General features: G+C 39.1%; 1 protein-coding gene across 1 annotated transcript in view; it reads left to right on the forward strand.

Moving 5' to 3' along the window:
• Nucleotides 1–16,731, forward strand: part of FBXL17 (F-box and leucine rich repeat protein 17) — a 151,916-nt gene that overhangs the window by 53,279 nt on the left and 81,906 nt on the right. The gene's annotated exons all lie outside the window — the stretch shown is intronic.

Below are 16,731 nucleotides of genomic sequence, written 5' to 3' on the forward strand. Positions count from 1 at the left end.
CTGCATTTACAGCAGCCTCACAGGTCATGGTGCATTGACAAGATGTATTCCACAAGCTATCTTATCACATATGTGGTTTCACACTGTACCATATTTTAGAACAGCCCCAGGCAGCATAACCAATGGACAGGGACGATAGGAGTTGCAGTCCAAACCTTCAGAAGGGCAGCAGGTTGGTGAACGCTGTTCTAAAGTTATGCTGTGGACTTCAGTCTTAAACCTTTCTGTCCTCAAGAACTGAATTTCTTCCAGAATGCACAGTGTTAGTTTTTAGATACACTGCTTCCTGACAGAAGGTTGTTATTTTATGTGTGTGCAGGGGGAGCTGCATAACTATAATGCCATTCAGTTATGCAGGGAACCCTGTGGAAACCAACTGTTCAGCTTTTGAGTAGAAAGGTGACTCAGAAATGGATTTTAATAATAGTAGTAGTAATGAAAAAGCACATTGAACTTACAGTGTTTCTGCACTCCTAGCTATAATATTGTGAGACAACTCTCCCAGCCTCTGATTCATTGACAGGGTAGTGGCATTCATTATCTAGGGGTACTTGCGCCTGCTTTCACAGTGGAAGAGTTAAGCCACCCTTATCATGGCTTGTATTCCACTAACCTGTACTCGGAGTAGACTGATATCAATATATTAATGGACCCAAGCTAGTCATGGCCATTTATTTCAGTGGGTCTACTCTGAGCAAAAGTTGACTGAATGTTTGCTAAATCTTGGTAATTTTAGTAGTACATTCTGATGTAAATCTTACTTGGTCCCTGCTTCTAGTAGTAGCTGTGTTGGTCCATGGCAGCGGATACAATGAAGAGTGTTATAGCACCTGTAAGATTAACAAATGTATTGTATTATTCCAGAATTCATTTGTTGGCCATCAAGGTACTGCAAGACTCTTCTTTGGTCACTTTTCTTTAAAATCAATTACATATGTTATAGATTCCATGGGAAATGTTTCCCCCTTCCCATGACACCCTGTTATACATCAAAGTGTTCAAGCCCATTAAAAAAAAATACAGTCTCTAAACTATCTTTTTTTAAAAAAAACAAAACACCTAACCATCTCCTGTGACACAATGGCTGCATTAACAGCATTTGGTGATCCGAGCTGTGGGCAGAATTCCTGGATTGCAGGGGGTTGGACTACATGACCCTTGGGGTCCCTTCCAACTCTACAATTCTGTGATTCTATGATTCTGGTGGATGGGTTTTTATTAAAGCTCAAATATGAAATATTTATTCAGTATGCAACATATTATAACATATATTGGAAACTGGATAATGAAAATAAATTGAGGATGGTGTGATGGACTGAATTGCAAAATGTTGTTGATAGCCTGGTAACACAGATGCTTGATATAACTTGACTGCACTTAATTTTAATAGCCTTTCTTGTAGCTAAGAATTTCCATCGTCCACTGTATTTTTATTTATCTTTGATATCTTTACTGGAGTGTAAAACATAGAAGGAAAAATGTGGGAATGAAATATACAAAGGAAAAAAACGGAGATGTAAAGGATGAAGTTCTTTTGGTCCTTTCCTCAATTGGGCTCCAAATATGAAATCAAACTTCTCTCAGTCGAAGTTTCTGTTAAACAAGAAAATTAATACTTTAACCTAGAAGTAACCAGAGCATAGGCAACAGTAGTCAGGTTGTCCATGTCCAGGTATGGGAGCAGCTGGGCCGTCAGCTCAGCTGATGGAAGACAGTCCATGCTACTGAGGCCAGAAATAGATCCACAACTACCCCCAAACCACAACCTTTCCCTTCAGAGGGAGTGTAACCCCGTCCAGTGTAGGGCACATCCCACTCATCCGGTCTAGGAAAGCACCCACTAACGGTGCCTAAGTCTCGCCTGGATTTAGCTTCAGGCTATTGGCTACAGAGCAAGACTTTAGTCCAGCACATGGACTGCACACCTGCAGAGCATAGAAGTAGAGCATATGTATCATCAGTCTATTGCTGACCACACACTCCAAAACTCCAAAATTAACGCTAGATAATTATTATGTACAAAACTGAACCTGATTTTTTGACATCGTGTTAAATCATTGCCTTGCTATTTCTACATTACAGCCACCCATAAAATATCCTATGCATTTTTGTACCACATCATTATTTCGCCTTGTGCAATTTGCATTGAATTTCTTATTTTCAATAGCTGCCGACCTTTACTGGGCTCAGACTTGTGGCACACATTCTTGTGTTTTGCGGCTGTGACTCTAAGCAGTTCTCTTTAATAAAAGAGCCATTGATGATACTTCATGTTTTATTAAAAGCTGTTTTGTTTTAAAACATCTGTGACTTCAAGGCAAGTGTGTGGTAGTGAAAATTAATTTATTTTTACCTAGAGCTAAAGCATGTTCATGCAAGATAGCTTTGAATTATTTTTAATGGGCGAAGAAAACTACTTTTTCATCAGGATGAGCAAACATGTTTCACAGATGTTGAGTAATAAAAAGCATCCTTAATGTAGTTTATTTTTAAATGGCTTATTAGGGCAGTCTAAACTATGCTGAATGTCTCAGCAGGTGTTTAAACTCTTCTAAATATGCATAGAGCATATGCACCATTTTGGTAAATAAAATTGCAAAAACAATTTGCTGCTTCGCATCTGGAGATAATGCAAAATGGTTGTAAATTTTGTAGGGAACCTTTATTGGAAAAGTAATCTCAAACGTTTACAAATATTGTTCTCTTGTTTTAGTTAGTCATTTTTGATACATTTATCTCTAGAAGTCATGATATTTAGTCAGTGTAGGGAGAGATTTGCTAATCCAGCAGAACATAACTGTTTCTTGTGCATTCTAAACTTGTTTCAGTGAGCATACTATTTTGCCAGTATGCAAGAGAATACTTGGCAGGTTCCAGAGTATAGTCTTAAGACATATGGTGTGGTACCCTTGCCGAAGTTAAGCAGATCTGGATCTCATCAATAATACAAATTTAGTCAAAGAAGAAGTCAGTCCACACCAACACTCCCAGATAACTAAGGGAAAGATTCAATTAAAATTAACTATGACGTTTTACCCTGTTTCCTCACCCCTGCTGTAGTGTGTGTGGCCTGCCTCTTTAAGAGAGGTGCCTGACTGAAACTCTTTCCCACTTTCTGGGCATGGTCCCTTCCATAGCTGAGAGGGAACCAAAAGGTATTTTGATCTTGCTTGTGTAGCAAGCACTAGCTGCTGTACTGAGTTATTAATCTGTTGTTCATGAATTTATACAAGTATTGAAGTTATTTTGACTCCTGTTTCCTCCTTATAATAGAACAGACCTGTTGCTAGGTTTCTTAACATAGTGAGTCTCCTTCCCAAACCCACAAGGATACACAGACTATGCTGAATTCTTCCTGTGCTTGACCAGTATATCCCCATGGATTTCAGCCTGAAACAGGGTAAAACTTCATAGGTAAAGGTAGGTACCCCTGCCCGTACGGGCCAGTCTTGACAGACTCTGGGGTTGTGCGCCCATCTCACTTAAGAGGCCAGGGGCCAGCGCTGTCCGGAGACACTTCCGGGTCACGTGGCCAGCGTGACATCGCTGCTCTGGTGAGCCAGAGCCGCACACGGAAACGCCGTTTACCTTCCCGCTGGTAAGCGGTCCCTATTTATCTACTTGCACCTGGAGGTGCTTTCGAACTGCTAGGTTGGCAGGCGCTGGGACCGAGCAGCGGGAGCGCACCCCGCCGCAGGGATTCGAACCGCCGACCTTTCGATCGGCAAGTCCTAGGCGCTGAGGCTTTAACCCACAGCGCCACCTGCGTCCCTTAAAACTTCATAGTTAATTTTAATTGAAGCTTTCCCATAGTTATCTGGAAGTGTTTGTATGGATTGACTTCTTGGACCGAGTTTGTGTTATTGACTAATAGCTTCTTCTGTGAGATCTTTTATACCAATCAAAGAGTTTTGCAAACAGTTTTGATGGACGATTTTATTTATTTTATTTTTTACAATCAAGCGGTATATAAATCTAATAAAATAAAACAAATAACGAATGTAGGATCAGTGCAAACTGTTGTGTTGAATTTGATGTTCTTTTGCTAAGAATTATCTCCACACCTATTATTATTGTTTGTTAGATTTATATACTTCCCTTCATCACAAGATCTCTGGGTGTTTCACAAAATAAAAATATAAGGTAAAAGGTAGTTAAAACAAAAACAGCAAAACAATAACCTCCCCTGCCACAAACACATTTCAAAAGCTGTAGAATATTAATCAGCTCCTGCTTCCATTTTAGGATTGTATTTATTAGCTGTTGTCCATAGTGCCATGAATGGGATACACTGGGTCAGGTTTGAGATTTCTGTTTCTGGATTGGTTGAAAAGGCAGAATAGAGATGATTATGATATGCTCTGTCTTGGCAGATTTTAAAGAAGCATTTTGCTCATATGGTGAAGAGCAAGAGTCCAGAAATTAACTACGATTGGAGCTGGATATTTCACCGGGGGTGGGGGGGAATACTTGGTAAATTCTGTGGTTTGCCTTTTGTCCTGGTTGTTATGGCAAAGGAGTGCACAGCTGTTCTCAGCTTGAGTCCTTAGTTTTTGAGGCTTCTGATGAGATCTGTTTGAACTTGGACCGGCAGACACAACTACATTTATTACAAACACTTGTATTGACAGTCTCTTGGCACAAATCTTTTCATCAAAGTCTGCCTGATGCATTGAGCTCCCAAATGTTGATATCTATCATACTTGCTTTGACATTGGCCTTCAGAGTGGTCAGCGATTTGAAGAATTAATTTATTAGAATTATAGCAAAGAGAGCGAGACACTTAAGCTTCTCACAAAACAATCACAGGTTAATTGTTTAGGTCTCGGGAGACAGCACTGTCCTCATCCTCTGACTAATAAAACGTTGGAACTAATAATATATGCAAATATAAGTGTATGCGAATGATATGGAAGAGACTGAACTCTTCAGTTTTTTCCTGAAACCTTTGGTAACAGTCCAAATAGATACAGAACTTTGATCAGGGGGAGGTCGGTGGGAGGGGATTCTGTTGCACACCTTGCCTCCTGTCAGGCATGTCACTGTGCTTACCAAGAAGGGAGGAAGCTGACGGGAGGAAATTGGTGTTGTGTGAGTCCTCATCACCCCCGCTTTCCCTCCCAATAAGTACCGTGTACAGTGGCAACTCTCCCTTCTGGGTATCCATGAGATGCAGAAGATCAAAGTTACTTTCTAAGTACATGCTGGGATTTAGGGCAAGGGGCATCGACCCCAAAACTAGGGGGGCGGGGGCGGAGGGCAGGAATGGGACCTTGAACATGGCAGATCTGAAAGAAACCTCCCTCCTGGTTGTTGTTGTTTTAATCAGATGACACCTTTATGCAGCTAAAATGAGTCTTTCTCCCAAAAACAGATTGATGTCAATCTAAGACATGGGTAGGCAAACTAAGGCCCAGGAGCCGGATCCTGCCCACTCGCCTTCTAAATCCAGCCTGTGGACGGTCTGGGAATCTGTGTGTTTTTACATGAGTAGAATGTGTCCTTTTATTTAAAATGCATCTCTGAGTTATTTGTGGGGCATAGGAATTCATTCTCCCCCCGCCCCCGCCCCCACCCCAAATATAGTCCTGCCCCCCACAAGGTCTGAGGGACAGTGGACTGGCCCCCTGCTGAAAAAGTTTGCTGACCCCTGATCTAAGAGGATGTGTCCTATAAATATGCCTCTGGTTTTACCTCAAGAAAATACTATATATAAAAAAGCTTTCCCAGGAGGAAGCTTGGAAACGAGGTAGCAAGGTTGGCTGTTGGTGAGAATGTATTTTGTAGTCCTTTTCCTCATTTAAGTGTGTTTGTGACCTATAATGACAAGGGGTTCAGAGTCTATATTAGCTAGTCATTGCAAGTCTCCAAAATGCCTAAACATTTTACAAACTCCCAGTTGCCCAGACCAGGAAAGAATAAGCCACACATCACCCCAAAAAGCTTGATTAGAAACATGATGGTGCTGAACCCAACCCCTTTTTACTACTGTGCTGGTGAAAGTCTCCTTTCCCCTTTTTTCTTTTGGCCAAACTTTAAAATTGTGGAAAACAACTACTTTCACTGTTGTCTAATTGCTAGAATGTATGGTACACAAGGTGCTGCGCATAGTGAAAATGTGAGAAAAGTGATTAATTCTGACAATATTCATGTAAGATTTTTGAGATGGTAAACACCTCCTGTGGATTAGTTTTTTAGTTCAGAGGATTTAGCTTCAGCCTTCACTGCTTTATGGATTGTGGCATAAATATTTTTGGAAGATAGCTATGTAGATGTTAAATTAAAGGAGAAATTACTTGGGCTTAGATTGGTGGTAATAAAAAAGTGGCAGATTTGACTTGGGTGTCATCCAATTATATACATACTAATTCATGAGTAAATCTTATTGAATGAGATGGCACTTCTGAGAAACCTGTGTCAGATCAGGATGTCTGTTCTGTATATGACATTCTGCACAGAAATTAAGAAAGGACAGCAGTTGGATGGCATTATAAATCCAAGTCTTCGGTGTAAAATTAAAACCGAAATGGCTTTCTATATATCATTCTTCTGTAGACCAAATATTTATGATCTTACAACGTAAAGTAGTATGAAACGGTATAAAGTGCCTTACAAAGGTATTGATAACAAGATCTAATCTCTTGTAATTATTTTATATTTTGAAACGACTTCCTATAATTAACTGCACAGCTACCCTGGCCATTCAGTTCAAAAACAAAAGGGAAAAAGTGATGGCTGTCGTGATGATTTACTGCACTGACTATATTGTTTAAGGTCTGTCAGTATTTCCATTATAAACAACATTTCTGAAGGGTGCATAACTCATCTTTTAAATTTGCCTTGGGCTCTCTCTTGGCACATGAGTTTTCAGCTGAAATGTAAATTATTTTGTAATTTGTGTATATGTGTGCACATGTGAAATGTGCTTCTCCATAAAAATGAAGGATTAGTATTGGTTGGAAGCTGACAAAATCTGGGAAGAAGCTGCGCAAAGTACCACATAACAGGAGTCCTGAATCACTTTGGTACTGATTTACATTACATCTGTGATACCAGTTTTGGGACTCTTCCAGATAGCACATGCTAAGTCTGCATCTGCCGAATTTAGTTATGTGTTTATATGGCAGCTACGCACTTGGAATGCTCGTACGTTCAGAATTCATGGCAGGTTTAGAATGGGATGGGGAATAGTGCAAGCAAGAAATGAACTGAATGTATATATTTCTTGTGAACGAGGACATATAGTAAGTAAAATATTCTCAAGCAGAACACAGTAGTCAATGTAATATCAGTTTCAGTTTGCAACATGGACTTGGTATTGATACCAAGGGTTGAAGCTGATGTGACACAGACTATGGATAAAATCAATGTCTGTGTAAATCTACTGTCACGTGTCTCCACTTTCAAATACAGTGGAACCTCGGGTTAAGTACCATCCTCCTTACAAACACTTTGGGTTACAAGCTCCGCTAACCTGGAAGTAGGTGTTCCAGGTAGCGAACTTAGCCCTGGGATGCAGGCGGAGGTTGTGTGCCGACAGCACAGCGGCAGCGGGAGGCCCCATTAGCGAAAGCTTGCCTCAGGTTTAGAACGGTTTCAGGTTAAGAATGGACCTCTGGAACGAATTAAGTTCGTAAACAGAGGTACCACTGTACACTGATGCCCCTTGACCTTTTGTAACATTAGCATGGCAGCAAAAGTGGTCCAGGTGGACTTGCTACTGGCATGGTGATGTTACATGCAAATGGGCAGAGCACATGATAGATGCATTTCAACATGGTGAACCATGTCTGGAATGTTTATGCATAACTGCTGCATCATGCCACTACTATCAGCCTTAGAATCAATGCCCCATTAACGTTACAGACTGAAAAGGCTCACATAACATTTCTTTTATTTATGTTTTATTTAGCAGAATTTGTATGCCACCTAATACCTCTAAGGGTTTTGCCAAAATAAAATAAAAATAAAATTACCAAGTAGAAATTAGAGGTTTGTATTCAACTAGATTTTATTCAGAGTTGACCTATTAAAATTCATGCTTCAAACTTAGTTGTGTTCATTAACATCAGTGAGTCTACACTGAATAAAGTTGAATACAGTCCATTGTTAAAAAAAAGTTAACACACACACATACACAGATACAGATATATATATATAAATTAGAAAGTAAAATTATGTATTAAAATACATATCTGGGTAGGCTTGCCTAAACAAAAATGTTTACAGCAAAGGTTCTTGCCCATGTCAGTGGTGCTTCCATGTTAAAATATTGATTCCTTATCTACTGACATCTGATTAAGAGGATCAGTCAGTTGTCTATACTGAGAATTTAGCTCCTAAATATCCCAAATTATGCATGGTGAATATATAACAAAATAATACCCCACCCATCTACCCATATCGATTTACCAATGGCTAGGTTTTTTATGTCTATTTGGTTTCTGACAAAATGAAATTCAGATACATTAAACATGTTTGGTTCGAAGTCAGAGAATATGAAGAGTTGCTATCCATTTAGTATATGCTGATGGTGAAATGTAATAGAATTTATTTAATATTGGTTGTATTGTTCCACCATTGTTTTCCATATAGTCCTAATGCTTCCGGCCATCCTTTCTTCTTCTTTTTAAACACGGAATTAATTGGGTGAAAAATCATGTATTGGCAAGTGGAGAAGCAGAGCTCGATTGTTCAAGATTTAATAAAGCATGCAAATACTTCTTTGAAATTTGGCAAACCCTCTACGTGTGCCTTGGGCAAAACATTTGGCAGCTCTACCTGCTATATCTACTTTGTCCTGTCCCCCCATCCTTTAAATCCCTTTTATGTATTTCTTCTCTGAAACGACTTCTTCTCCCTCACACTTCCTTTATTCTCTCATCCATCCCATAGCAACTGTTTGCCGCAAGGAGACCTATTTAGCACATTGGCAAATATGTGTGCATATAAAAGATGTACAGGTGGTATTACTTGTTGCTTTTCTTCTTTAAAACAAATTGGTTTGTTAGAGTGGACATTTGTACATTGTACTTACAGGGGTTGGTGTTGCTTGAGAACACCAATATTATTGTTAGGTGCTTTTTTTGTAGGGTATCGGAAATCAAATATGTGGAAGGTATAAAACATCTTCTGCAGCGGGGGACAGCCTTGGGCTTAAAGAAATATTGGAGTCGATGGAATGGCAATGTAATCTTCCATCTTAAAAGTCTTCTGTAGTCCAAGTGCTGTGCAAAATAAATAAACAACTTTTTATCTTCCCTTTTCTACAGAAATATAAATTGATACACTACTTAGCCAGCCTGGGCAACATACGTTAAGAACCAACCCCTTTATAAACACAAATTACTTTTGCCCCAAAATATAGAGTTATAGTAACCATTTGACCAAGGCTAGGAATTTCCTTGTATGCCAAACAATCCGAGATTGATACCACCATACCACCTACACTAGAGCAAGTCTTGCTTTTCTTTGTCACCGGTTTTATGTGGCTTTTCTAAATCCTGATCCGATAGCTATACAGAATGTTTGTCAACTTTAGGCTTCTGATTTCAAGTATTATTTTTTCTGTTAAAGACATTAGATAGAAAAATGGCAAGTTACACTGAAAACGAGAGCTGAATAATATTGTGTAAACTTGTCCTTACACTAGATAATAGGGCCTAAATTTAGTTTCAGTGACTTGCATATGAAAGTATGCAAACTCATGCCGATGGCATGAATTCCACCTAAGGGTTTCCCCGGGCCATCAAAGGCAAAAGTGTGTTTACAAATAGCTGTTTTTATGCTGTATTCCAGAGGCAATGGCAGATGAAAGGCAGGAGCAAGTGACCAACCAATTTAGCATCCTTCCTCAGATCATAGGTGCACATGATAGCCATGGAAGTGACTAAGAAATGTAAACTGAAAAGGATCCCCACTTGGGTTATTGCCAGGCAGGGTGGAACCAAGGGGGATCCTGATGGAGACCGGTGGCTGGGGCTTCATTTTGCTACAGGGATATTTTACTCAAGTCTGTATAATAGTAATTTATTTTATTACACCAAGTCAGTTATAGCCCATGATACAAAGAAGCTGCTAGGCTTGATCACATAGTTAGTACAGCTCCATATTTTGGGGCAATGAATATTTTCAAAGTTCTTTTTAAAAAGCAACAAGGGATTAAGACTGAAGAAGAAGGGGAAACTATACTATATGGTGATACCATCCCTTTAAGACAAGCTATGGCACTTCAGCAGAGGGCCTCCTTGTAGATGACGTGGCAGTGTTGTGGTGAGGTGTGCACCCCAAGTGATTATTCGCTTAGGTCTGCACCAGAGCTCTGCCCCCAGGATCCCATACTGAGTTTTGATTAGCTCCTGGGTCTCGCAGGTTTCCCCCAGCTGTTGGCATCGCTATGTGGGACAGTGATTGCCCCGCCAGGCACATGCAGAGGTTGGAGTGCCAGCAGTTCATCTCTCTACCACCATCCCAGTCCACAAAGGCTGCTTCAGGTGAATGGGACTTCTCACAATGGTAGGGAATAAGCATTTGGAGCCGGCTGAGTATACCTGAAGGAGCGTCTCCACCCCCATCGTTCTGCCCGGACACTGAGATCCAGCGCCAAGGGCCTTCTGATGGTTCCCTCACTGCGAGAAGCAAAGTTACAGGGAACCAGGCAGAGGGCCTTCTCGGTAGTGGCGCCCTTCCTGTTGAACGCCCTCCCATCAGGTGTCAAAGCGATAAACAACTACCTGACGTTTAGAAGACATCTGAAGGCAGCCCTGTTTAGGGAGGTTTTTAATGATTGATGTTTTAATGTATTCTTAATCTCTGTTGGAAGCCGCCCAGAGTACCTGGGAAAACCCAGCCAGATGGGCGGGGTACAAATAAATTATTATTATTATTATTATTATTATTATTATTATTATTATTATTAATTATTAGGCTTGACAGTCTTTAACTTGTTCCTGCATTTTCTGATAGCACAATTCTAGACACTGTCAGCCATTAGCAGCAGGATAAAGAGGTAGTTGTCGTGGTAAATATGGTGATAAGTGTTTGAGTACTCATAACATTTGGAGTTTTTCATTATAGTATGCAATACAATAAAATGTATATAGGGTTGGTGGGTGAGCTCACGCACACACATACCATTTTCTCTGGAAATTAAATTTTGTTCCCTGGACTGAACTGCAGTTAAAAGCTTGAAACTGGTAATCCCTTCCGCTCTTTTGGTTTAATATATGTGTGAAACAGTAGAGGTGGTAGTTTCTCTAATTGCTCTACTATCATTACAATTATAAAGAAAAGGTCAATCTAATCGTCACCAATTAAATTGGGGGAAAGCTGCATTGTGGCCCCGAAGAGTCATTATGTCAATTTTATGTTGTGCATCAGCGTATAACACATTTTCGAGGATATATAAATCTAATCTTCTTGGGTATTAGTTCAGACTTGCTCCATTACAGACGGTTGGTGCTGTAGTAGAGAGATAACCCTAAGCAACATCTATTAATTGCACCGTCTTTCATTGTGTGTCTCTTCTCAGGATTCATGTACTGTAAAACCTGGCAGCTATAATGAGTAGAAATGGATGTGCCAGATGGCTGTTTGACCCTCCTATTGTTATGTGTTTCACAGTGTGAAAAAAGATGTTCTGCAGTCTTGACTCTCTCTTTTTCTTTGTCTCTTTAAGACTGCTTTAATACTGGCTGACTTGAATAGTAGCAGTAGTGCTTAATGTGTGTGTGAACCTATTAGATGCTGCTGTTCGGGTAGAAATACAAGTTGTGCTACTAAATTTGTTCTTCATTCCCTTGTCACATGTGATAAAAATAATGTTTTGTGTTGTTCCTAAAGAAAATGCATTAGAATCATATATCCCTATGTGGGACTCCATTTAATATAAACATTAACCTTAAAAAAAATCACTTGCTCAATACCACCAGAATGTTTCTCATGTTGTAGGGTCAGAAATGCTCATGACAGATTTACCCAGATGCTGTTCAACCCAGGGGTATGTTTATGTGGCTAACTGAGCAGTGGGGCTGCTCTTCTCTGATTAATTATGTGTCCTATCCTCAGCACACATTCATCTAAGATCACCTAGAATCATAGAATAGAATCACAGAATCATAGAGTTGGACGAGACCACAAGGGCCATCGAGTCCAACCCCCTGCCAAGCAGGAAACACCATCAGAGCACTCCTGACATATGGTTGTCAAGCCTCTGCTTAAAGACCTCCAAAGAAGGAGACTCCACCACACTCCTTGGCAGCAAATTCCACTGTCGAACAGCTCTTACTGTCAGGAAGTTCTTCCTAATGTTTAGGTGGAATCTTCTTTCTTGTAGTTTGGATCCATTGCTCCGTGTCCGCTTCTCTGGAGCAGCAGAAAACAACCTTTCTCCCTCCTCTATGTGACATCCTTTTATATATTTGAACATGGCTATCATATCACCCCTTAACCTGCACTCTGGTTACTTATTTCCCTGGTTTAAGGAAAGGTTGACCGGAGGGGAGCCCATTAGTAGAGAATTTAAGCACACTGAATTATGGCTTGCATAACTCATTGAACTAGTCGGTGTGGGGATTAAAGAAAAACCAAACCTCACATTTAAGTACACAACAGCCTTGGGGTACTTATGCAAGATTTCACACAAAAAATGGATGAAATATTAAGAATGCATTTCTTTTTGTTGACTCCAACTTGTAATCACTTAAAAAATGAGGTTATTCATATCTAACTGCCAATTTCTTTTTATAAGTCATTAGAGGCGTATTAAACAATATGTTTAAAAAACCACGATCAGTTTAATGGTCCATTAATATCCTTAAGGCTTTTATAATAATTACACAGATACGTTATGAACCTGAATTTGAGGTTAATCAGTGCCTAAAGCATACATTTATGAGTCTTATAATTAAGGTTGCTTTAGGTCAGTCTTTTGAGAAATATTTGTTACATTACTTTCACATATGTGTTGCCCATCACTTACCTTTTAAGTCTTTATTATATCAGTTATCTTCTCAAATAGCATCATGAGATATATACACAACTTTCAGAACCTTGGTCCTGTATCAGACCAGTTGCAACATCTATTTTTTTAAAAATGGGAGGTAATGTGAATTTGTGAGCATTTGTTTCTACTTTTAATTTTGGTTTTATTTATTTGAAAAACACCAAAATGACTGGAAAAAACAAAAGAAAAACATTCATTAAATGTTCTTTTAGTTTTTTTTTTATATTTCTAAACTTGCAATTACTTTCCAAAAGACTGCAATTAGTGTTATTTATGTAAACTGTGTAGATAAAAGTAATTAGCTAATTGTAAAAAAAGAAAAAAAGTTCATAGTTATAATAGCCTGCTATTTGTGGATTTAATCTCTGGAGGGTTGAAAGACTGTGGATTGAGCTGACTTTTTTAAAAAAAGAAAACATAAAATGGAGCATCTGTAAGTTTTAGACACAAATTATTTCACAGTTTCACCTTATCATTCTGGGCATGGCTACAGATTTAGCTCATTAAATTCCTTTTAAATTCACCTGCTGCTGGGAGTTGCAAGTGGGGAAAATCTCCAAACAGTCTTTGAAAAATTACTGTTTGCAAAAAGATTACAAGGGAAGCAAAAATGGTGTGCAAAGTAATTATAACTAGTATGTGGCTTTTTACAGTTTGAGTGCCGATTATAGAAATGATAAGACTTGCATGAGAGATATAATTTGGATGCTTTATTCCAATCAATACATACAAACATTTAAAGACAGTTAACATGATAATTTACCGCCTCTCTTTCTTCACAGGGCACAATGCATACTTTTAGATATGGGTACACAACAGGCCACCTGAATTTTCACTGCAGGCCTCTGCAGTTTATATAAGTTGTGATTGCCCATATTAATAATTATGCAGTGTGATTACAGTCAGATTATTCTAACCTAGAATTGAAAGAAATGATCAAACTGGATGTCGTGAATTATTCCAAATGTTTGAGAGAACGTGCTTGGAATGTACCTGAAAAAACATGAAAGAATTGGAGATCAACTTTGCTGCTGGTGTTTTGTTTTGTTTTGTTTACTTTTTTGGCTATGAATGAATTTGAAGTGGAGTGGTATTTGGCAATGTTAGGTTAGGGGACTTTCACAAATGCTTCAAGCAATTTTGGCATGTTCAAATCATATTACCTACCACATACGTGGCTGAGAAATGTTCCTTCCTTGGGGCTCTGCTAGTGGTGACTTTTACATTCTCCTGTTGAGTAAAACGCAGTCTGTTTACTTAAACTACCTTAATCTGACTCTTAAAAGAATTACGGTAGCTCCCCTACAAGCACCTCTTGGTGGGGATACAAACAGTTCTGGGAGTGCCTGGGAATACTCAGAAAGTGGCAGCAAGGTTTGGTCTTGTCTTATGACTGAATACCAATAGCACCAGCAGAATTGTCATAGATAGCTATAATTTATGGAAAAAGCCAGTCAGAAATTTCGGTTCTTGCTTGCATAGAATCCATAGAGCAAGATTATTAGTGTGGGCATAAGATCCTGCCAGCCATGAGGGAACTGAGGTCTCTGTTCATAAAGTATTCCAGGTCTTCTGTCATAAATAGGATTTGGTTCAGGAAACAGACTATTGGATTAGGTTAGGATTCCCGTGCAGTGGGTTTGTACAGATTATGCACAAACATGTAAAACATATCTTACACACACATGCACACACATATCTTTATGTTGTCTGGCACCCAAATAATTTTACATCAGACCTGGCTGTTTTCTTACAAAGATTCATTTAATAGGTTTTCAGGAAGAATGTATCATGTTACAAAACTTTTATGTTTGGTGATGTTAATGCAGAGCCTACGAAGATACACATTGTAGCTTTCGATTGTAGTTTTTCTCACCTCCAGCCATTCTGTGAAGCTGTCGTTGGCTGTAGGAGTTATTTTTCTATCCCAAAATTTGAAACTTAGAAAAATGTATCAATGAACAATAATGCTAAGCCTGACATTTCATATAAAGAGTTGTGTTAACTGTGCATGCTTGTCAGAATATTGAGTTCTTAATTTATTTTAGGCAGGCTCTGAAACACTTAATGCATTCTGTGTAGGTCCACAGGAAATTATTTTTCACTTGTTTAATGAAACATGGGAACATGCTGCATGTGAAATGCTATATATGCCTGATGTCACATAGGTGGGTGGTTTTCCCATAAAATACTAGCCAGCACTGGAAAGAAGTCACATTGATCAGCAGGGGGAGCTCTCAACAGTGAAATAGCGTTGATGAACTGCAAATCTCTCTGGGTGAATGTAAAATACATTGGAAAAGTTGCCTAGTTCACAAAGACCACTTTTACTATTAGATTCAGGGCCTCAGAAGCATTGGCAATGAGGGTGGTATTGATATTTCATCACCAGTATTAAAATTAATATGATACTAGAACTTGTTAGGACAAGCAGAAGTTTCATCATCTACTGGTTTTGTAGTTATTAGTAGAAAGAGTATTTAATTTTATACAGCAGAGAAGAAACAAAATTATGAAGACGCAAAAGGTACTGTAAGAAAGAGCACAGTACTGTGTATGTGGCTTATTAATGTCTGTTACAGAAATGAAGTCCTTTTAACGGCAGTAGTTGTCGATACTGATCAGTACTTGATTATCAGTGACAATCCTAACCTTGTCTACTCAGAAGTAAGTCCTATTGAATTAAGTGGGGCCTACTTCCAGGTAAGTGGAGTTAGGATGGTGGCCTGTATCAGTATTATATAACAACATATAGTCGCTTTCATTTGATACAGGTATTAGTACATCATCCAAAAGTACCAGACAGTCACCAAGGTCCGATTTAAGGTTATGCACATCCTTTTTTTGGTGCAGTTGCTTTCCACAGTAGAGAGCACATGATTTAATTATCCTCTAAATTAATATTCATTAGACGGTAGAGCATCTGTGTGTGCTACTTTTGAAATCTTCCCATAGATGCATGGCATCAGATCTGCATAGTTGCTTGGTGTTCTCCAAAATCACTTAGCGTTGTGATAAATAAGAATGGGGCTGCAAACATACCCCACCCACATAGAGATAATAGAGCTGACATTTGATCATAACAATTAAGTACATCAGGCATCCCCAACCTGCAGCCCTCCAGATGCTTTGGCCTACAACTCCCATGATCCCTAGCTAACAGGACCAGTGGTCAGGGATGATGGGAATTGTAGTCCAAAACATCTGGAGAGCCAAAGGTTGGGGATGCCTGAAGTACATGGTCCTCCGTCTCCCCTTTTCTGTGCTATTCACACCACAATACACTAAACTTGAAACATTTTGCTTTTCCCCTTGACATATTTATAGACTCTGTGTATAGCCCATACATAATCAGTTTCTGGGATTGTTGGGAGGTAGGCCAGAAAGCAGTAAAAAGGAAATGTAATACTAACTGCTTGCAACTGGGTGATAGGGTGAACTACCCAGGCAAATTAAGGTGGTCAATTGATGTGACCACAGCTGCAAAATCAGTGTACTATCTAGAAAAGGTCACCATAAAGGTTTAACTACTGTTAGGCTCAAGCACGTATTTTTGTGACTTCCTTCCTTGGCATAATAAAGCTTGATTTGCAAAAGCTCTCTGCTTTCATAGCTTCAGATGACTCGAATATAAACTGTTGTTTGATCACATTAGCCTATATTTTTAAATCCTCATGAAATTAAAGTCAAAACATCTCAAATAAAGACCCTTGAAAACTAAAGGTTTT

This window comes from Podarcis melisellensis (genome assembly GCF_964234715.1).
Source record: "Podarcis melisellensis genome assembly, chromosome: 11".
Lineage (NCBI taxonomy): Eukaryota > Metazoa > Chordata > Lepidosauria > Squamata > Lacertidae > Podarcis > Podarcis melisellensis.